The sequence below is a fragment of the Spermophilus citellus genome (genome assembly GCF_964194105.1).
Source record: "Spermophilus citellus genome assembly, chromosome: 9".
Lineage (NCBI taxonomy): Eukaryota > Metazoa > Chordata > Mammalia > Rodentia > Sciuridae > Spermophilus > Spermophilus citellus.
This window is the reverse complement of record NC_138191.1, coordinates 51,687,796-51,710,385: the sequence shown is the minus strand read 5'-3', so window position 1 is coordinate 51,710,385 and position 22,590 is coordinate 51,687,796.

Sequence of the window (22,590 nt, the reverse complement as noted above, 5' to 3'; positions counted from 1 at the left end):
GAAATGCATTCTTTAATTTGTATTTATACTTTATACTTTTTATTCCTATACACTGGCATGTAAAATTGATGTCTTTAAAGATTCTTTTCCAAAATAAACTGAAAACCTGGTATGAGGGTGAAAGGAAAGCAAGAAATGAAAGACAGATAAGCAAGAAATGAAAGAGACCAGAGATACACATGAGTTTATTTTTCAGATTTGACAAGTGAAGGCCATCTCTCTGTAGGAGAGAGAGGCAGAACAGGCTTGAGTTCTGGGACTTTTATGGGGGAAGCTCAGGAATCAGAGCTCGGTGGGCCTTAATGCAGGTGGTTAAGGGTTTGGTTGATAGGAGGGAGTGGTGAGCACTTCTCAGAAATGCCCTTGGGCAGGAAAGTGAAATGTTTTCCTTAAAATGGCAGCTGTCATTAAGATGGCCATCCAGGTGCTAAGCAAGAACTTTATAAGTACTAAAAAGAAAAGACAAAAATTGGAAGAGAGTTGTTAGAGACACAGCAGAGACTCCTAAAACCTACCCATGAGAACAGGGAGGGAGAAGCATTCTTTGGTTCCCCTACAAGGTAAAGGGTGTTTTGAGGGGATTGGCTCAGCAAGCTGGCTTGAGAAGAATAAGCATGCAGAGGGAATGTCTGTCATTAGCCTGTCATGATTAAGTGTGTTTGCAGTGCTTAAAATTAATCTAGAATTGATTGCTGTGAATTGATTATGTCTATTGCAGTGCCTAGCATTAAGGATTGTCATTTTCTTGATTAAGAACCTATAGAGGTCTGGGATTGTGGCTCAGTGGTAGAACACTCACCTAGCACGGGAGGGACACGGGTTCAATCCTCAGCACCACATAAAAATAAAGGCATGATGTTGTGTCCATCTACACCTAAAAAATAAATATTTAAAAAAGAACCTATAGAGTGAAACTGTATTTAATAATTTGAGTGAATACAACACTGAAAGGGGCAGAAGCACGTGGACATTCTTTATTTCTCTCCCTGGACTGCATACATTGCAATTTTGTCTCCTTGTGACACATGCTTTGAGAAGGGGCTTCTAAATCCCAAAGCTGAGGTTCTGGAAGTGACCTTTAAGGTGTATAATGAGAGAGATGAGAGGAACTGAAAGCTGAGATATCAAATGCTTGCTCAAGCTATCTGTCCCTGGTATCACTAGCCCATGGGATGGTCCCTCAGGACCACTCAGACTGTGTTTTAAATGTGGTCAGATGGGTCACTGGGCTTGTATATGCCCCAAGCCTCATAATTTCTGTATTTTTGTCCTAAATGTCATCAAGAGGGACACTGGGCTGTTCACATTCCCCAAGCACATGGGGGCTCCCCAGACATCTGTCCCTTCAGTTCCCCTTTCCAACTCTTAGGACTGGCTGCAGAGTACTGAAAAGATCCAGGTCCCCATCACCCAACCACTACCATCGCTCCATAGAAACACAGGGTAACATTGCACATGTCAGGTAGGCCCGTCTCCTACCTCCTAGACACCAGGCTACATATTCAGTCCTCAAGGTGTTCTTGGGGCCGACTACCAACTCTTACTGTCACCTAGCCTTGTTTGTGCTTGTGGTTCCCTAATTTTTACTCATTCCTTTTTGGTCATTCCACAGTGTCCTGTTCCCCCTATGGGAAGGGACATCCTCACAAAGTTGGGGACTATGCTCTCCTTCTCCCCTCATAGATGCTTCCATGCAGACTCACCTGCTGCTCCTCTGACACTCACCCTTACCTTAGGACCATCTCCTATTATGTTGGCCAGTGCCTTCCAATGACCCACTGCTGAGGTGGACATTCCCAGTCTTTCTATCACCTCACACTATGAGCCCGTTCACATCTGTCTCAAAACCTCCTCCATTTTCTGCCCAATCACAACACCTGCTCTCCCTCCTTGCTGATGCTGTCCCTCTCTTTGCAGAGCAGACTTGTTTCCAAAAACTTTTCTCACCACTCTGGGGATTTAAGCTGCTTTGGACCCTGACCTGAGGGCCAGAACAATGACCACACACCTTTTTCCATTCACCTAGGGCTCTTCTTTATCCACACACTGGTTCCCTTGGGGGAAGTAATTCTACCCTTCTCCTCCCCTCCTCACAAGTCTACCCCCTAGAGATGGCAGTGACAAGTCTCCTCTTGAGACACAAAAGTTAACCTAGATCTTGGCCCAGCACCAAGATTCTAGACCTCCCCATCCCTTCCCCTTGGCAACTTCACTCTGAGTCTTGGTTTACAGATGGCTCCCCCCTTCCTTCAGGAGGGAATTCACAGAACAGGGTAGGCAATAGTCTCTCTCTAGCCTTGGTTGTGTAAGAGCCTCCACTCCCAATATCAGCAGGCTGAACTTCTTGCCCTCATCAAAGCCTTTACTTTGGTAAAGGGAGCCTCCCTTATTGTCTACTGTCCCTTGAATTACACTTACATTGGGCTAAACTCCTTCCTTGGTTCTTCCTCTGTCACAGGCCCTCCCAAAGAAGCCACTAAACATCTCCCCTTTGAGCTTCTATATGGACAGCCCACCTCCCTGCTCAGCTCAAAACCTTTGATTCTCCACTACCCCTTGCTCCTCATCTTTTCTGGCCCCTTCTTGCATACATTAGGAACCTCTTTTGGCAACACAGGGATGTTGTTCTGGCAAAGACAACTCTGCCTCTTCTCTTTCTCCTACTCTGTCTCCTGGTGACCTGGTACTTTTACCACCCTCAAAAAGCCTGCCTCCTCCTCTGAATTGTCTGCAAAATGGACTGGACCCTATCAGGTCATTCTTACCACTTGTTTGGTGGCCCACCTTGAGGGCATTCAATATTGAGTTTCTAACCCCCATTTAAAACAGTCCTCTCTGTGTCTCTCCAAGGCCAGAACCCCCAATCTTCCTTTTGTCTCTGAGGACCACAAGAACACTGCAGAACCATGAGTGCTATCCTTCCTTTTTTTCATTTTTGCCCTCCTCCCTCACTCTGCACTCACCTCCCAAGGGTGTCACCACCAGGGATTACCATTTCAATTTCTAGGAGAATTACAGCAACTTGCGCAAACCATACTAGCCATACAATGGCAGCTTGATTCCATAGCTGCTGTGGCTCTGCAGAATCCAATGGCCTTGACCATTTTTTGGCCAAGAAAGTTAGATTTGTCTGAACCTACAGAAGGAATGCTACTAATATGTCAATCAATCTGGTAAGTAAAGGTCAAGATAAAACAACTCCAACAAGACCTTGAACATAGGAAAACACAGCTCCCTCTGCTGAATGAATACCAATCTCTCACCAAAACTGGGCCACCTGGGACAGCATTCCACCACAACTCAACCTCCCTCATTGTCCCAATGATTCAAATACTGCCCCTTCCCAGCAGGAAGCAGTTAGAGAAGATTGACCTACATTCCTGTTCCCTATAGGGCCCAACAAAAAACAAAAAAAGAGGGAATATAAGGTCCTTGCTGAGTACCTGGATGGCCCTCTTAACTGACAGCTGCCATTTCAGGAAAAAGCTTCACTTTACCACCCAAGGGTGTTTCTAAGAAAGGCTCACCACCCCCTCATTCAAACCTGACCCTTAACCACCAGCATTGGGACCCACTTAGCTCTGATTCCTGAGCCTCCCCCATAAAGGACCCAGAACTCAAGCCTGTTCTGCCTCTCTCTCCATAGAGAGATGGCCTTTCCTTTTCAAGTCTGAAAAATAAACTCCCTTATATATCTCTGCCTGGTCTCCATCTTTCACTTCTAACTTACACTTCAATCTCTTCCATTAGGTTGTATTTACTGAATTGAAAAATACTAGAAATATGGTTCATTGGTTAACTCTCCCTGGGTTCATGCCTGGTGCCAAAAAAAGAAAAAGAAAAAAACTGACTTGTGGCTGGGGATGTGGCTCAAGCAGTAGCATGCTCACCTGGCATGCGTGGGGCACTGGGTTCGATCCTCAGCACCATATAAAAATAAAATAAAGATGTTGTGTCCACCAAAACAAAAAAATAAATATTATAAAATTCTCTCTCCTACAGAATACATGTATGATGTTGTGATGAGAGAAGTTTGTTTCTGTTCTATCCTTTAAATAAAACTTGTTCTCTAAAAAAAATAATTCTCTCTCTCTCTCTCTCTCTCTCTCTCTCTCTTTAAAAAAAGTGAATTGTGTTATCTTCTTTTACTGAATAAAATTTTGGGGTGGGTGTTTAAAAAAAAAGTGGTTGTAGTTGACACAGTGGCACACACCTGTAACCTCCTGTTGAGGCAGGAGGATTGCAAGCTTAAGGACAATTTGAGCAAGTTAGTGAGACTTTGTCTCATAATAAAAACATAAACGACTGGGGATATGCTCAGTGATCAAACAACCCTGCATTCAATCCCCAGTTCCTCAAAAAAAGAGGGGATTGGGAATGTGTAACAGGGCTTCGCTTGATACTCTTTTATTATTGTTATGCTGCAGTTCTGGACCCCCAAAAGACCACCAGAGACTGAGATCGATGTAAGTAGCAAAGAGGCGTTTATTGCGAGCTAGCTGGGTCCTCTGCACACACAGCAATTGTTGACACTGAGAGGCCCCGAGCCCAGGGTTTGAGCGGTTTTATACACTCTTTGGGGAAGGCAGGAACTTCACATACATCATAGCATCACTTAGCAAATCATCACACGCCACGAGAAAATCATAAAACAACTCTAAAAGAGGATTAGCACATTCACTGGTGGGAACAAGTTGGGTAGGGCTGATTGGTGACTACAAGATGGGGATTCCTTTGAACTGATTGCTTTGAGGAGAGTATGTGCTGAACTACATGGTTTCCCAACATATTATCAATCACCATAAACTACTGGGAGGGTCATTTGGTATCCCAGGTATTTTCCCTGTCTCATGCTGATTGGTGGTTGCTATGGGTCCTCACCTAGCCTAACGGAGTCAGGGACACCAGGCACCACAGATCTCTCCTGTTATTCGTAGATAAACAACTCAGCAGTATGGGTATGTGCCTAGAAGTGCTCTGTGAGTTTTTCCAAGGACAAGGGTCATGCCCCCTTTCTTGGACAGGCTTTGCTCTGAAGTAGAGGTTGGTTTCACAAAAATGGAGTCACATCAATTTCTCACTATATCCCTTGTGGCTTTGAAACTTATATTCCCCCCCCAAAAAAAAAAAAAAAAAAAAAAAAACTTCTCTTTAACCATCTCCTCCCTGAACTTCCTTTTGCTGATCTTCTCCTTCCTGGTTTCTCCTCTCTAATCTCATTTTCTATGAAACACTTCTTTAAAAACAACCTGTTCCTGCTGATGGGCAGATCACAGCCTTTGGGACAGGAGTCCCCTATGTTCCTCCTTTGCTAGCAAAGTAATAAACATTCTTTTTCCTTTTTCTGAAAACTGTGTCCTGGTTATTGGATTGACACTGGGGAGACCAACCTTTTATTACCCTTGTATAGTGCCCCTGGGTTCAATCTTCAATACTAAAAATAAATAAATAATCATTCAAGCAAGCTGGATCAGCATACCTATCTCTCGGCCATTGGCGATTATTCCTTTTATAGTCCCCATGCTTGCCTTCCTGGTTTTAAAGGGTTTTAAACACTTTCCTACAACCACACACACTCCAAACTGTTGCCATCAGTTTCAGACAACTCAAGGAAACCAACACTGGTTGTGTCCTTGCTGAGGATGTCTATCAGCCATGAACTCCTGTGTACTTACAGGTGGAACTAATGGTGAATATTTTCCATCAAAATGACACCACTCTATGTCAAACTCTGACAAAACAGGGCTGGGGGGGGAGGTGCTAGGAAGAGGGCATCTTGAACTACCCAAGTAGCTGGGATTACAGGGGCATGTCACCAAACCTGGTACCATACAATATTTTTAATAGGCTGGACTCTTCTGATCTATTTCTTTCCCTTGATTTCACTCCACAGTGGCACACTGTCATGTGTACATGAAAATCGAGCCTCATTTCACAATTAGCATTTTTCATTTCTTATTTCCAAATGCTCTCAAATAACATATGTGGCTTTTAGCATGGCTTACATTTAAACTGAGCATGGTGGTACCTGCTTAAAATCCAGCTATTCAAGAGGCTGAAACCAGATGATCATGAGGTTGAGGCTAGTCTGGAAAACTTAGTGAGATCCTTTCTCAAAATAAAATATGGCTGGGAGCCAAATGTGGTGGCAAGTGTCTGAAATCCCAGTGGCTTCAGAGGCTGTGGCAGAAGGATAGTGAGTTCAAAGCCAGGCTCAGCAACTTACCATGGCCCTAAGCAGCTTAGTGAGAACCTGCCTCAATAAAAAATAAAAAGAGCTGCGGATGTGGCTCAGTGTTTAAGCACCCCCGAGTTCAATGTCCAGTATGAAGAAAGAAGGAGATGAAGAAGGGGGACGAGAAAGAGTGGCAAAGAGACAATAAGGAGGAGGAGGAAGAGAAGAAGGGACAGAACAATAAAGCAGCTAAGGGAAAATGGACAACCCAGACTTGAGGCAGAGTCCACCCACAAGCTGACCATTCCCTCTACTGGGCACAATGAAATCTGACTCTAGAACCCAGCAGTAGAAAATTGCTTGGGGGAGAGGGGATGCACTGGGACAAGCCTGCCCCCTAGTGGCTGATATACAGGTGGCTCTGGCCTCAGATTTCATTTTTCTGTGTTTGGTGCAGACTTGAAAATTAATTCAAAACTAGATCTCTCCCACCCCAGAAAGTGATTTTCTGTTTGTTTCTTTTTGTTATTGGACACAGTGGGAGGGGGAAGAAGCACTGTTGGTGCACCTGATGCTTGGAGAGCTTGAACTTGAATGCAAACTGATGTTGGCCTTCGAGTCTTTTAGGGCTCACTTTGAGGTCTCTGTCTGCTAGATATGAAGGTGCTGGCCCCAAGGTCTTGGTTTCTGCACCTGAGATATGGGGCATCTTGGAGGTCACTGGGTAGATAAAACTGGAAAACTGGATCCTATTTGCTGGTGAATCTAGCTTTCCTGCTGGGTTTTGCTTTTCCTGGACTAGAGATCCCATGACTCCTGCTGTAGGCAGAGCCTGGCCTCATGTCCTCTCTGGGAACCCAGGGCCTCAACTCCCCATCTGCCTTAATGGCCAGTCTTGCTACACTGTCACTACAGAAATATCCCTGACCCAAGAGAAGCTTTACTCTTCTGTGGAGTGCAAATCATCAGCCTCCAGTCAAGTTGCCCAGGGTGCCAAGTCACTCAAGTGCAAGCCAGTCTTTCCCACCTGGTGCCACTGAGTCCTCTGATAGTGTCCCTAATTCTTGTTAATTCACTCTGGGGAACTTGGTCCTCTCAACAGCCTTCTGGAAATGAAAACCACCTCAGGCCATGTTGAAACATTATGCAAGCCTGCCAACTGCCTCTTGGCAAGCTTTGCCCTGGAGGCACCTCTCCAACCCCCACCTCCCTGATCTCCCTAGTTCAAGGTGATGAGTTGCCATTACCCCAGCACCTTAGCAGGCAGAGTCCAGTCTCTATAATCCACTGAGGGTGGAAGCTATAATCTCTTTGAGAAGTTGGGGAGAAGTGTACATGGGTCAAAGGCATGTGTTCCAGTCATGGTTTGGATATGAGGTGTCCTTTAAAAGCTGCTGTATTAAGAAGGGTTACTCACCGTTTAAGGCCCCTTTAAGTCACCAACCCCCACCCCCACCCCCACCCCCTCTGCAACGTCAGTGTTTAGTTGCAGAGGATTCACAGCCTCTCTGGGCCTGGGCGGAGGATTTAGGAGCTTCTAGGTGCTTTCTATGGCCCACCCCTCAGCAAGATGCCTTGGTCCCCTAACTTTAGCATGCCTGAAAAGCCACCAAGGAAATTCTTAAACAGAGATTCCTGGGTCCCACTCTCAGAGTCTCAGGGTCTAGACCAATAATTCGTGTCTCCAGCAGCTCCCAGGTGCTCCGTGCTGTCAGCATTGATCGCTCCACTGATGGCACTGCCCTGTCTGCTCCTGGGGCCCCACTTCCTTCCAGGTGGGCAAAGCAGGAGCCGCCTCATCACAAGCTCTTTTTGTGCATTGTTATTTCTGGAACAAGACCTTAGAATGGCCCTGGATCCCTTGACTAGGGCAGCATGGAATAAGTTGGAGAAGCTGGCGGGGCGGGGGAGGAATTGGAGCAAAATGGGTGGAAAGTGGGGAAGTGCCCTTCTGTCCAGATGGGGAAGCTGTACATCCATGCAGGAGGCACAAACTTCCTCAGCTGCCCCCAAAAGCCAGCCATTGACTTCAGAACGCCCAGGTCTGCAGGGAGAACTGCTAGGGAACCCAAGGGCCACACCACAGTTAGCGTACCTGGGAGGAAAGCTACCTGCAAGGACTCTCATCTGTTCCCACTGTGCTTTGGGTGTTCCCCTCAAGTCCTTGCTCACTTTGCTTGATTAGAAAAAAAAAATACATAAGATTTACTTACAATTTTAGGGGCCATTAGCAAAAAGCAAAAGTTTTGGAGTCAGAAGTCCTGGTTGCCCTCCCCTTGCCTCCACGAGGTTGGGAGTAACCATGTAGGAAAGTGTTCCTGGGGGCCTTCTCCGAGTCTGTTTCTTCATGGTTGATGGGTCAGTACTGCACAGGGCTGTTGATGTGGATCGAGTGATAGAATATGTGCGCACGGTAGCCCCAGCACACCATGCTGCTGTTAAGTAGCCTCCAGCCAAAAGAAAATGCTTCAAATAGTTTAGGCTTTTTTTCCCCCCACCATGGAATTCTCTTCCCTCCTGCATTTTTTTTTTTTAATGGAGACAAACCTGGCCTTCCTCGACCATCTTCCTGGTACAATATTGGCACATCCACGTGAATTCTTTAAGTAAATGGATAGAAACTTGAGAATTCAAGGGATGAAATCTTTTGTTTCCTGTTGTCAACAATTTCCGATGTGGCATATCCCAGTAAAGCAACCCCTCTCCTGTATCTTCAGGGGACACTTTAAGACCCCAGTGGATGCTTGAAACCACAGATAGTAGCAACCCCGAGTTCTTTCCTGCACATACATACCCATGAGGATGTGTGCTTCATACATTAGTCACCATAAGAAAACGATAACCAAAAATAGAACAATTTATTACAGTATATAAGTATGTAAAAATACACTGTAATAAATGTTTTTTAAAACTTAAAAGAACAGCTGCTGTATTAATGCAAGAGGAGAAATGATCAAATCAAGAGAGCTGTAATCTGATCAGTGGATTAACCAATCCAGCGGATTAATTAGTCATTTTCCAAGCACACTCAAGTATTTTCCAAGTATATTCTGATAATTAGCATTTCTCCCTCATATTTAACAATACAAATAAAATCAAAACAGAACCATGATATTGTCAACCACACATAAGAAAACTAACAACTAGACATTGGTTCAAAGGAAATTCTAGAGGCAAATAGAATTTCTCTCTATAAGATAAATTATAGTTTTCTGTATGGGATGGATAGTGATGAACACAGCCTGATTCCATCTTAAGATTGAGAACCATCTCATCACAAAACCATGAAAAGTTCATTTCTGTTTTACTATAAATTACTGTGATTTCTAAACTTGTTTGCAATTCCTACCTGTGTCTTGAACTCACCCGTGCCTGGCTTTCCCTGACCAGATAACAACCTTCTCTGAAATATGAGTGGTGCCTCATAAATTCTAATATTGGGATTTAAATTTACTCCCTACTTTGAAATATCATGCCATGTAAATCATTAACCTAATATCTGCCTTTGTATTATACTTGTCAAAATCCTGTTAGCTGTAAGTTCTCAAGACATCCCCTTTGCAACTTGTGTGCTATATAACCTTGTTCCTGGAGTGCTGAGGGGCTGGGCTTTAGCCTGTGTTGGGAGAGAGGGCCACTGATCAGTCTCATCATGTACACAAACACAAGCTTGCTTTAATTTAATTTAAAATTGTAGTTGGTGGTCTTTTCTTTGCATCAGGGTTCAAAAATGATGCTTAGGGTATATTTGTAGAGGAACTCAATCATGCTTATTTAGAGATGATACATGGAGTTTATTTTATCAAATTCATAGAATTTTTTTTGTTTGAATCTAACTTAAACTACACATCCTCCTGTCTGCATGCAGAGGCAGATGTGGTAAAGGACTGTGACATCATACCACCACCAAGGGTTGAATAATGGGATTCACTTTGACCCTTTGTCTCTTGAATGCTAGATGATTCACCTTGTGTGACAAAAACAACAAAAAATAAAAATAAAATAAAATTTTCCACCTAAGTGTGTAGAGCCCAGTAGCTCATCCTGTCTCCTACCTGAAAAGGACAGAGATGCCTCTTAAAAAGCTGGTGACATCCCTAATTTAAGGTCCTACATGAATTGACCTCTGATTAGTTTGTCATGTGTTCCCCAGCCCAACTGTTTTGTGCTTCAGAGAAATCTGGCCCTGTACTACACTCCAGGAAACTTGTGGCCTTTGATAATTGTCTCAAAACGACTTATATAACCATTCCAAGGAAGATGGGTCCATGAGACCAATGCTAGGAACAGATAGACCCAGGATTGCATTTAGTGCTATTTATAGGAGACTAAGGGACAGAAGCATGTCTCAGACAGCAGCAAGAAGCTGGAATTCCACTGGGATGATACCTGGACATGCTCAGAAACAATAATGTGTCTGACATGTCAGTGGATATTAAGAAACAGGTTAGGTCAGGCTGGGTGGGGTCATGTCTCTAATCCCAGCAGCTGGGAAGGCTGAGGCAGGAGGATGGCTAGTTCATGGCCATCCAGGGAACTCAGAAAGATCTTCAGCAACTTAGCGAGATCCTGTCTTAAAATAAAAAATAAAAAGTGATGGTGGGTAAAACACCCTTGGGTTACATCCCCAGTACAAAATAAGTGGCAAAAGAAAAGTAAAGGTCTGGGAATCAGAGACTGGGACAAGTTTCTGTTATTGTTAACAACTTTGTTGGCCTCTAGGGCTTGGGATATGTGTCAGGATTAACTGGTGGATAAAATGGCATTATGACTGAGATGGCTCAGATCACATCAAGCTGTATCCCTGTGCTATGGTTTGGTGCAGTTTCATGTATTAGAAAGTTTCATGTATTAAAAAGATAAACCTCATTGTGGTGATTTTATGAGGCAGAATCTCCTAGGAAGTTATTGGATGTGTGTTCTTAGAAAGGAATGGCTCTCCTGGGATGCTGAGTCAGTCCTCCTGAAAGCTGTTTAGAAGCCTGAGCCTGAGCCCCGGGTTGTGCTCTGGCTTCCTCCCAAAGGCCAAACCAAGAGGGCTGCCTGATTTTGGCCTTGCATCTTTCAGAACTGTGGGATAAATAAATCTGTTTAAAAAAATAAACTGAGCCTGTCTCAGGTATTTTATAACAGTAACAGAAAATGGATTAATGTACCTATGACCAGAAAGGGCTCAGGATTTCATTCTTTTGTAAGTAAAATTTTACCTCAGGGAGGAATCATTAAATTGGAAAGAAAATTCCTTATTAATATTTTAGCAGCTGTTATAAAAAGTTTGAACACTTTGAATTGTTTACTAGCAGTGCAATCTGAGAGGGATTTGGCCTAGAAGGACTCCAGAGAAGTGATCTCTTTGTCCTGCTGTTCATCAGGAAGTCACTTGTGCCCTAACTAGTAAAAAGTGATATTTCTGATAAAAATCTAATGTTTTTAAAGAAGAAATGAAATTTTAAAGAAGAAAAGAAATTTATCAATGAGTGCACCCTACACCATTGACATATTCAGCAAGATAAATCTGAGTTCCCTGGAAGCTTCATCCAGAGGAATGTTTCAGTCTAAGGCTATTATTCATCTTATAGGTATGGTACTTGCCCCCTGGTGCAATGTAGTCTCTCAAGGGTTTTAAATGCTCTATGTCCAGTACCAAGATGCACACCTATAATCCCAGCAACTTGGGAGGCTGAAGCAGGAGGATCGAAGGTTCCAAGTCAGCCTGGATAACATACTGAGATCCTCTCTCAAATTAAAAAAAGAAAAAGTGTTCAGGATGCAGCTCAGTAAAATGCCTCAAGTTCAATCCCCAGTGACCAACACACACACACACACACACACACACACACACACACACACACAGAGTCCAGCAGCCATGTGCATTCCAAATGATTGCCATCAGATATACACAACTCAAGGAAGCCAACACTGACCATGGCTTAGAATATTCCATGACCACAGTGTCCCTGCTGATGCTGCTACCATGAAAGTCTGCAAATCAAAATGAATTTATTTGTACCAAAAACCTGACAAAAATGGAGACTAGAGGACCATGCGGGAGAAGGTCCTTAAGCTTGATAGTTTGATCAAAGGAACTTTCAGGAGGACTCTGCCAAAACCACCACCTTACCCAAAAGAAATGCTTCCAAACCCCTGAATTTCCAAACAAGATCATAAGATTTTATGTTTTGTTCTCAAGAGATTAATAAAACACAGAATGGAACCCACAAATTCCAAGGAACTCCAGGAGAACCTTTCTTCTGCACTCCAGCCGAGACTATTATGGCTCATTCTCAAGCACATTTTGAAATTGGTGGGCAAATGATACCAAAGATAATTAAAAATTGTGATGGATTTCATGTGAATGTTCCAGATGAACAGCTGTCAAAGAGCTGCACTATAAGAAGTGCATTTCAAGACAGGTGAAGTGGGCCATGCCTGTAATTCCAGCTTCCCAGAAGGCTGAGGCAGGAGGATGTCAAGATTCGGATGAGACTTGGCAATTTGTCAAGCCTGTTTTAAAAGAAAACCAAAATGACTCAGCATGTGGCTTAGTGGTAGAGTGCCCCTGGTTCAATACTCAGTACTGGGGGGAAGTAACTTTTTATGCTTCAGATTAGGTTTATTTGGGGGTGGGGTGGGGCAAAAACTGGGGATTGAACTCAGGGGGGTACTTGACCACTGAGCCCCATCCCCAGTCCTATTTTGTATTTTCTTTAGAGACAGGGTCTCACTGAGTTGCTTAGTAGTGCCTTGCTTTTGCTGAGGCTGGCTTTGAAACTTCAGCCTCTGGAGTTTTAGGTTGGATTTAACAAGGTCTCTGATTAGTTGAAAAAAAGGAAAACTTAGTCATCTCTGATAAAAGTTGAAGTACTATTTCCTATGACATAACTTTCTGTATTAGCTTTCAAAATCTTTCATCACTCTGGCTAAAAGACTTATCTTTTATAATGATCTAAGACCCTACTTTCACTAAGTGCTGTAAACATTTTGAGATTATTGACTAACTTCTCTAGGATCAAATTCTACATTGTCACTTGACCTTGAGCTAACATTGGGATATTACAGAGGGCTCCAGAAATTCTCAAGGGATTTCTAGAAGAGAGACATTAACCCAATTAGCCTAATTTGATATGATGGGAAACCCTGTCAAATAAGACATAACTTTTTCAAGTTATATTTATTTGGCTGTTTATTAATATTTGCTTCAAAATTTCACTGAATTCATTAAAAAAACTAACATGTTGTCAGAGATAGTTCTGGACACTGTATTAAAACAACCAAATCACCTTGTTAATAGCTGGTTACAGCATATTACCAACAGATTTTTAACCATGGCTCTTCTAAGTGTTTATCATATGAATTACCATTTGGATTTTTTTCCTAAATAATAACTACAATCCGATTCACAGAAAAAAACAAACAAGCAAACAACCTCTAACAAGTATATTTGAACACAGGTTTAAGATTTACAGCTTTATTTATTTTTGGTGCTATGGATCAATTCCAGGGCCTTGTACATGCTAGGCAAATGCTGTACCTTTTAAAACTTTTAATTTGAAATGGGGTGTGATGGTGTACACTTGTTATCCCATCTACTTAGGAGGTTAAGGCCAGAAGATCTCAAATTTGAAGCCAGTCTCAGCAATTTACCAAGAACCTGTCTCAAAATAAAAAAATAAAAATAAAATAGGCTGGCAGTGTAGCTCAATGTTATAGTGCCCCTGGGTTCAATCCTCAGTACCAAAACTACATAAATGAATAAATTAATTAGCTAATTGAAATGAAATGAAAAGGGCTGGGGATGTAGCTTAGTGGTACAGCTCCCCTGGGTTCCATCCCCAGTGCCAAACGAAAAGAAAATAAAGTCTGTACCTACATTGTTTTAAAAAATTAAAAGGACACTGTGGCAGGAGGATGGCAAGTTTGAGGCCAGCCTCAGCAACTTAGTGAGAAACTAAGGAATTCATTGAGAACCTGTCTTTAAATTAAAAAAAAAAAAAATAGAAATGGCTAGGGATCTGGCTCAGTGGTACAGCACCAATGGGTTTAATCTCCAGTACAAAGAGACAAACTGAAGAAGTCTTTTTCTAAGCCTTGAATACTGATTCCACCCTCCTTGTCCATGCCTCCTCTCTGAGTGGGCCTAGATATGCTGCACGGTAACTGGATACCTACGTGACTGTTGGCAGTTGGATATCTGGTGTCCATTCTGTTTTCTTCACAGGTGATGCTACTGTCTTCAAAAACCTGTTTTCTCTCTGGAATTTTTAAAAATTATTTTAAAAATAATTTTGATATGGCCAAGGTTTCCTTTTCAATGATATTTTGGAGTTTTAGTTTTTCTTAGTTTAGGGATTAAGGGCTTTTCTGTCTCACAGGCAGGAACAGGAGGGTCACATATGGGCAAAATTCAGTCCATGGTGTGGAGTGCATCCCTGACCCTCACTCTCCCTGATTCTGTGCTCATGCATGAAAATCTATATCAGTTAATCTGACTATATCAGTTAATCTGGGGAAAGAAAATCCAATCAGGGTTGCATGGGTGGAGACTGGGGAATGTGATCAGATACTGCTTTCTGATTCATGCTAGTCAAAAGGTGAGTTGGGGGCATGGTCAGGGAGGTCAATAAAAGCTTCTTCAGAGCCAGAGGAGAAACACAAGAGTCCTGGAGCCCAGTAGTCCAACCCTGGCGTGCTGAGGATCCCAGCCTGGCCCATCTGCTCAGATCCTGTAAGTCATTCACCACCCTGAGCACTACCCCATTCCGGCCTCATCTGTGCAGAGGCAGGAACAATATTGTATTTGATTTTTTCTTATTCACCAATTTAAGACTTAGATTTTGCCTCTCAGTGCGATTTTACCTTTATGCTGAACATTAGGATTTCCACTTTAGTTTACGTTGCTTTCAATTTTCTTTCTTTCTCAACTTTTGTTCCAGAGATTGAATTCAGGGCACACAACAACTCAGCCACATTCCCAGGTCTACTTTGTGTTTTATTTAGAGACAGGGTCACACTTAATTGCTTAGCACCTACTCTTCTGAGGCTGGCCTGATCCTCCTATCAGTTTTCCCAGGTGCTAGAATTACAGGCATTTGCAAAAGGCCCAAATCTTCTTTTTTTGTTTTTGTTTTTAGTTGAAAGGGGCACAATGCATTTTTGAATCTATCTATGTATTAGGTGGTACTGGGGAATAAAGCCAGGGACTTGTGTGTGAAAGGCAAGCACTCTACCAACTGAGTTATATCCCCTGCTCATTATTTATTTATTTTTGTGTGCTTCTGAAAATCAAACATGCTAGGTAACAGCTTCACCACTGAGCTCCAGCCAAAGCCGCTTTAATATTTCTTAACCAAGGAGAATGATTGAAATTCTATATCATTCTGATTGATTATAATTCTATTTTTTGATGTTTAAGATATTTACTTTGTGTGCCTTTAAAATGATACTTTATTGCCGAGTGTGATGGTATGTGCCTGTAATCCAATCTGCTTGTTAGGCTGAGGAGCCATGAGGATTGGTGTTCAAAGCCAGCCTGAGCAACAGTGAGGCCCTAAGCAACTCAGGGAGGCCCTGTATCTAAATAAAATACAAAATATGGCTGAAGATGTGGCTCAGTTCTTGAGTGCCCTGAGTTCAATACCCAGTCCCATGTCCCCAAAATTATACCTTATGGCCTACATGGTTTTGGAATTTTATTGTTTGTTTAAACAAATTAAACAAAAGCTTAAAACTATCTCATGCAACACTTCACAGACTCTGTTCTGATCTATTTGTTCTCTTCAACTCCCCCCTAAGGTGGCAGGATCTCACAAGGGTAACAGATATCCATGAGACTCTGTTGTGATTTCCAAGTATTTTATAACAAGGGTACAAGCTTTTACAATTGCTCATTTAATTTTATAAAATTAAAACTAACGTCACCCATGTGAGGACATGTACTTTCCCAGCCATGGTAGTTGCTGAAACTGAAGAGCCTACTGCCTTAGGTCACATGACACTCCAATTCCACTTTTACAAGGACAAAATAATAATCAAAGGCTTTCCCCCATAAGGGTGAGGTGTGCTTTTAGACTCCCCAGTACCCCCTTCCCAGTGGCTGGCAATGGATGGGATAGTGGCCTTTTCCCTGGACTATTTTACAGGATCCTTCTTCTTTCAGACTCCCCAGGATGAACATCCAGTCCCCACACATGCTGCTGGAGCTGGGAGGGTACAGCCTGCTGAGTGACAAGTCCAGGGCCATCCTGTATCTGGAGGGCCTGCTCATAGAGCTCTTCCCATCACTCTTTTTGAAGGCCTTCAGCAGGGGACACACTGAGGTCCTGAAGAAAATGGTGCAGGCCTGGCCCTTCACCTGCCTGCTCTTGGGAGCCCTGATGAGGAAGCCACAGCTTGACATGATCCAAGGGGCACTAAATGGGCTGGACATGCTGCTTGCCCAGCAGGATCACCCCAGGTGAGGGGGACCCAGTGGCCTAGAAGGGAACACCCTGGGGGTCCAAGAAACTGACCATTACTGATGGATCCAGGGAGAGTGTGTGTTGAAGGGTGGACCAAGGTTTTCCTACTCTGCCAGCAAGGAGGTGTGGAGAGGCCTTGGCCATGCTGAGCCCCATCAGGGAGTGGCTTCTGGATGTGGAGGTTCTTGTGGCAGCTATGGTGACCCATGATGGAGGCTGTCCCTGCCCCTTCCTCACCCTGTACAAGTGGGGGCACCAGGCTGGATTGGAGGGGAAAGGTTTAGAGAAGAATGAGATAGAAGGAAGAAGTGGAGCAGGGAGCAGCAGCTGAGAGTGAAGAAAGGGGCCTCTGGGCTGAGACTCTGATTTCGTACCTGCAGGAAGTGGAAACTGCAGGTGCTTGATTTGCAGAATGTTCACCACAACTTATGGAGGACAAGTCTGGAGCCATGGTCGATGCCTGCTCATCAGAGGCCATGTAGAAGAATTTTACATTGAAACATGGTCCAGCAATGGCAGCTAAGTTGCTCCTGAAGGTAGTCACTGACTTGTGCCTCACACAAAGGCCCCTGGATGAATTCCAGGCCCACTTGTTCCTGTGGGTAACACAGAGAAGGGGCATGGTACACTTGTGTTACAATAGGCTGAAGATCTTTGGGAAACCCACCTGCCACACCAGGAAGGTCCTGAGACTGTTGTAGCTGGACTCTGTCCAGAAGGTGGAAGTGCACTGCACCTGGGCACCCTCCACCTTGGGTGCTTGTGCTCCTTTCTTGGGCCAGATGAGGAATTTGAGGAAGCTGCTTGTCTCCCAGGTCTGTGTGCCTGCCCAAACCTCCCCAGAAGAGCAGGAGCAGTTGCTCTCCCAGCTCACTTCGAAGTACCTCAGGATGGACTGCTTGCAGCACCCTGAGGGCAGAGACTCAAGCTTGGAATAGACAACTCCACCTACTGAAAGAGAAGAGAATAAAATGGAATTCTCAGAGTAATTTGTTGTTTGTTTGTTTGTTTTGTTTTTTGTTTTCTTCTCTTCCATTTTATCCTCTTTCTTTCTCCTCTACCCCTCCTCCTCTGGTGCTCACAACCCCAACTTATGTGAAACCAATAACTTTGTATGAAATAGAACTTTAAGAACTGAGTCTCCAGAATAATATCATATAGAGGAATTGCATAAGACCCTCTTTTTTATTTTTCTCTCTCTCTTTTCTCTTTTTTAAAATTTTTCTTCCTCTCTCTCTCTTGCTCTTTAATCCTCCTAATTTTTACTATTTTTACTTCTTGTAATTTTCTAAATACATATATGTGTTTGTTTTTATGCATTCTACTGTCCTCCCATGTACTTGTCTCCCCTAAATTACCTCCTGTCTATTATCCTACTACTAACACTCTTGATTAGAGTTCTCCTCCAAATTTCCTAAGTTTTATTAACCCCATTGCCCTCACATCTTTCCCTGCTAACATATCATCAGACACCTGACACCCAGTTATCTGTCCACCACCAGAAAGTGTACACCTTCTATGAAATTACTGATTATATTTAAAATTATAATTGAAGCCAACATTACTAGACACTGAGACTAACTATACTTGTCTTAGTAGCAGTAATTTACACATAGGTGATGTATTGTTGATATTGGGAACTGTCAACATTGTCCTTCCCCACAAAGGAGGGATCTTGGAATATACAAGAGCACTACAAATCTATAGGGTAAAAGCAATAACACACCAGTTCCACAGAGCATGAAAGAAATGCCAGCAACATGAAAAGACAAGGGAAGAAAATACCAGAAATAATTGAAGACACACATCATCAGAAGAATTATCAGAAAGAGGAGAAAAAATGACAGAGGATCATTTATAGATTTACATTATTCAGATGTTTTGGAATCTCAAAGACAACATTAGACAACAAATACAGACAGTGAAAGATCACTTTGACAATGAGCTACATAAACAAATCCAAAAAGCAAACGATCACCTCTACAGGGAGATTGAGATATGTATATATTTTAAAAAAAGAAATCCTTGAAATAAAATAAATAATAAACCAAATTAAAAACACAAATGAGAGCATCACCAGTAAAGTAGACAACTTAGAAGATAGGATATGAGACAAGGAAGACAAAGTCTATCATCTTGAAAAGAATGTAGCAGCACAGAGAAAATGATAAGAAACCACAAGCAGAACACCCAAGAAATATGGGATAGCATAAAAAGACTAAATTTAAGAGTTATCGTGATAGAGGAAGGCACAGAGGTACAAATCAAAGGAATGAGCAATCTGTTTAATGAAATAATATCAGAAATCTTTTCAGACATGAAGAATGAAATGGAAATCCAAATCCAAGAAGCCTATCACAAAAGACCCACACCAAGACACATTATAATGAAAATGCCCAACATTCAGAAATAGGAGAGAATTTTAAAAGCCACAAGAAAAAGAATCAGATTACATACAAAGGAAAACCTATTAGGATAATGGCATATTTTTTAACACAGTCCCTGAAAGCTAGAAGATCCTGGAACAATACATTTCAAACTCTGGAAGATAATGCGTTTTAACTAAAATATTGTATCCAGCAAAACTAAGCTTCAGATTTGAAGAAGAAATAAAAGTTCCATGATAAAGTTAAAATAATTTACACCTAGAAAGTCAGCACTACAAAACATATTTCATGAAGAAGAATTGAAAAACAACAATGAAAACCAGCAGAGGGATGTAGTACACTAAAAGAAAAACTAATCAAAGAGGAAACCAAGTCAAGTTAAGTAACAAAAATAAACAAATATGGCTGGAAATGCAAACCATATCTCAATAGTAACCCTAAATGTTAATGGCTGAAACTCACCAATCAAAAGACATGGGCTAGCAGATTGGATTTAAAAAAAAGATCTAAGAATATGCTGCCTACAGGATTTTCATTTGATACTAAAAGACATACACAGACTGAAGGTGAAAGGTTGGGAAAATCATACCACTCACATAGCCTGAGGAAGCAAGCAGGGGTCTCCATACTCATATCAAATAAAGTAGACTTCAAGCTAAAGCAAATCAAAAGGGATAAAGATGGACATTACATACTGTTCAAGGCAATCATACACCAACAAGACTTAACAATCATAAATATATATGTCACAAACAATGGTGCAACTATGTTCATCAAACAATTCTTCTCAAGTTCAAGAGTCAAATTGAACTCCGAGCACAATAATCTTGGGAGTCTTTAACCCACCTCTCTCACCACTAGACAGATATTCCAAACAAAAGTTAAATAAAGAAACTATAGAGTTCAATAACACAATGTCTTAGACTTAACTGACATATATAGAATATATCAACCAGCATCAAGCATATATGCTTTCTTCTCAGCAACCCATGGATTTTTCTCAAAAATAACCATATACTATGCCACAGGGCAACTCTTGAAGCAAATACAAAGGAGTAGAGGTACTTTCATGCATTCTATCAGATCATAGTGGAATTAAATTGGAAATCAACAACAAACTAAACGTTAAAAATTCTGCATCACATGGAGACTGAACAATATGTTGCTGAATGAACAATGGGTTACAGAAGACATAAAGGCGGACATTAAAAAAAATCTTAGAGGTAAATGAGAACACAGACACAACATATCAAAATCTCTGGGACAGTATGAAAGCAGTACTAAGAGAAAAATTTATTGCATGGAGTTCATTCTTTAGAATAAGAAAAAGTCAACAAATAAATGACCTCACACTACACCTCAAAGCCCTAGAAAAAGAAGAACAAATCAGCAGCAAAAGCAGTAGAAGGCAACAAATAGTTAAAATGAGAGCTGAAATCAATGAAATCAAGACAAAAGAAACAATTGAAACAAGTGAGAAAACTTGTTGGTTCTTTGAAAAAAGAAATAAAATTGACAGACTCTTAGCCATGCTAACGTGAGAAGGAGAGAGAGAACTCAAATTACCAGCATATGTGATGAAAAGACAATATCACAACAGACCCTACAGAAATTCAGAAGATAATTAGAAATTATTTTGAAAACTTAACCTCTAATAAAATAGAAGACAGTGAAGGCATTGATAAATTTCTTCAGTCATATGATCTTCCCAGATTGAGTCAGGAAGATAGACACAACTTAAACAGACCACTATCCAGTGAGGAAATAGAAGAAGCCATTGAAAGACTACCAACCAAGAAAAGCCCAAGACTGGATGGATACACTGCTGAGTTCTATAAGACCTTTAAAGAAGACCTAATACCAACACTCTTCAATGTATTTCAGGAAATAGAAAAAAGTGAGAGTACTTCCAAACTCATTCTATGAGGCCAATATCACCCTGATTCCAAAACTGGACAAAGACGCTTCAAAGAAAAAAACCTTCAGACCAATATCTCTAATGAACATAGATGCAAAAATTCTCAATAAAATTCTGGCAAATCCAATACAAAAACATATCCAAAAGATTGTGAACTATGTTCAAGGGGGATTGATCCCAGGGATGTAAGGTTGTTTCATCATACAGAAATCAATAAATGTAATTCATCATATCAATAGACTTACAGATAAGAATCATATGATCATCTTGATAGATGCCAAAAAAAAAAAAAGCATTTGACAAAAGACAGCACCCCTTTATGTTCAAAACACTAGAAAAACTAGGGATAACCAGAACATACCTCAACACTATAAAGGCTACCTACACTAAGCCTCAGGCCAATATCATTCTAAAGGGAGAACAACTGAAAGCATTCCATCTAAAATCTGGAACAAGTCAGAGATGCCCTCTCTGACCACTTCTATTCAACATAGTTCTTCAAACACTGGCTGAGATCAATTCGACAGATGAAAGAAATTACTGGAATTAATATATGAAAAGAAGAACGTAAACTAGCACTATTTGCTGATGATATGATTCTATACCTAGAAGACCCTAAAAACTCCACCAGAAAACTTCAAAAAATAGTAAATGAATTCAACAAAGCAGCAGGATATAAAATCAAAACCCATAAATCAAAAGCATTTCTGTATATCATTGACAAATCCTTTTAGCAGGAAATGAGGAAAACTACCCCATTCACAATATCCTCAAAAAAAAGATACTTGAGAATCAACTTAACAAAAGAGGTGAAAGAACTATGCAATGAAAACTACAGAACACTGAATACAGAAATAAAAAGAAGACCTTAGAAGATGGAAAGATCTACCTTGCTTATGCATAGGCAGAAGTAAAATTATCAAAATGACCATATTACCAAAAGCACAATACAGGTTTAACACAATTCCCATCAAAATCCCAATGGCATCCCTCATAGAAATAGAAAAAAGCAATCATAAAATTCATCTAGAAAAATATGGGACCCAGAATAGCTAAAGCATTTCTAAGCAGGAAGAATGAAGCAGGTGGTATCCCTATACCAGACCTTAAACTATACTACAGAGCAATAGTAACAAAAACAGCATGGTATTGGCACCAAAGCAGGCCAATAGACCAATGGTACACAATAGAGAACACAGAGACTAACCCACAAAATTTCAATTATATTAGACCAAGGTGCCAAAAACATACACTGGAGACAAGAGCACATCTTCAACAAATGGTGCTGGGAAAATGGAAAATCCATATGCAACAAAATGAAATTGAACACCTGTCTCTCACCATGCACAAAACTTAACTCAAATGACCAAGGACCTAGGAATTAAACAAGAGACTCTACATCTAATAGAAGAAAAAGAAGGCCCTATCTTCATCATATGGGATTAGGCCCCAAATTCCTTTATAAGACTCCTATATCACAAGAATTAAAAAGAAGAATCAATAAATGTGATGGATTCAAACTAAAATTTTTATTCTCAGCAAAAGAAACAATCTGCAAGGTGAACAGAGAGCCTACATCCTGGGAGCAAATTCTTACCTCTCACACATCAGATAGAGCACAAATATCTAGGGTATATAAACATCTCAAAGAAG